Here is a 1,933-nt window from a genome sequence, read left to right as displayed (position 1 = left end):
GATCTAGTTCTTTCTTACAATGCTGCTGCTCATTTAGAGTCTCTAATAACATACAATGATTTTCAGATTTGCATGTAATGGAGGTGTTGTTTTGCAGTAAAGAATAGATAAAAGGACTGTTAATAAACATCTCCTTCCAGGATATTCAAAAACAACATAAAACGTCTCAGAACAGGAACAAAGTACGTAAGAAAAAAAACTGCCAAACCTAGGAAATAAAGATGACGGTAATAATAGGACGCCGTGGTCTTGCACCTATGAAAGAGACATCTGATGCATAGAGTTTCTCGTTGAAATTGAATATTCACGTCGATGCAAAAGCAACACCTCTCTTCAAGCCTCCTGTTTCCTATAAAATGAATATCAAATAAGGAAGGATGGCCAAAAGATGCCAATCACGGGACCCCAAGCTGGGTGGAGAGTTTAGCGCGCTCCACTTGGTGCTTGTATCACTTTCGCGCTTCCCGAGGCCCACATAGCCGTGATCATCAACCAATCCCAGGTCGTGTGTCGTACAATCTAACAGGTCATTGCACACAGATACAGTAGTCAACTTTGTTGAATACAGGCTGAATACAATTCAGCAAATTACTGTATTGTGACTGTTAAGATGTTACTGGCATCATAACCGGGTCGCTGTCTGAGATTCCATGGCTGGTATCAGAGGACCGTCTGTGCTCAAGCTGGGGTCGCTTAGATCTAGTTAATTCTTACAATGCTGCTGCTCATTTAGAGTCTCTAATAACATACAATGATTTTCAGATTTGCGTGTGATGGAGGTGTTGTTTTACAGTACAGAATAGATAAGAGGACTGTTAATAAACATCTCCTTCCAGGATATTCAAAAACAACATAAAACATCTCAGAACAGGAACAAATTATAAAAGAAAAAAAAACTGCCAAAGTTAGGAAATAAAGATAACTGTAATGTTAAGGCGGCGTAGTCTTGCACCTATCAAAGAGACATCTGATCCATAGAGTTTCTCGTTGAAGTTGAATAGTCGATGCAAAAGCAACACCTCTCTTCATAGCGCCTTTTTCCTAAAATGAATATCAAATAATGAAGGATGGCCAAAGGATGCCACTCATTGGACCCCAAGCTGGGTGGAGAGTTTAGCGCGCTCCACTTGGTGCTTGTATCACTTTCGCGCTTCCCGAGGCCCACATAGCCGTTATCATCAACCAATCCCAGGTCATGTGTCGTACAATCTAACGGGTCATTGCACACAGATACAGTAGTCAACTTTGTTGAATACAGGCTGAATACAATTCAGCAAATTACTGTATTGTGACTGTTAAGATGTTACTGGCATCATAACCGGGTCGCTGTCTGAGATTCCATGGCTGGTGTCAGAGGACCGTCTGTGTTCAAGCTGGGCTCACTTAGATCTAGTTGTTTCTTACAATGCTGCTGCTCATTTAGATGTGCTAATAACATACGATGACCTTCACATCTGCGTGTAATGGAGGTGTTGTTTTGCAGTGCAGAATAGACAAAAGGTCTGTTAATAAACATCTCCTTCCAGGATATTCAAAAACAACACAAAATATCTCAGAACAGGAACAAAGTATGTAAGAAAAAAAACTGCCAAAGTTAGGAAATAAAGATAACTGTAATGTTAAGGCGGCGTGGTCTTGCACCTATCAAAGAGATATCTGATGCATAGGGTTTCTTGTTGAAGTTGAATATTCAGGTCGATGCAAAAGCAACACCTCTCTTCAAGCCGCCTGTTTCCTAAAATGAATATCAAATAAGGAAGGACGGCCAAAAGATGCCACTCATTGGACCCCAAGCTGGGTGGAGAGTTTAGCACGCTCCACTTGGTGCTTGTATCACTTTCGCGCTTCCCGAGGCCCACATAGCCGTGATCATCAACCAATCCCAGGTCATGTGTCGTACAATCTAACGGGTCATTGCACACAGATACAGTAG

Source organism: Montipora capricornis, chromosome 4 (assembly GCF_036669925.1).
Source record: "Montipora capricornis isolate CH-2021 chromosome 4, ASM3666992v2, whole genome shotgun sequence".
NCBI lineage: Eukaryota > Metazoa > Cnidaria > Anthozoa > Scleractinia > Acroporidae > Montipora > Montipora capricornis.
The sequence above is the reverse complement of the archived record's forward strand: the minus strand, read 5'-3'. Positions refer to the sequence as shown.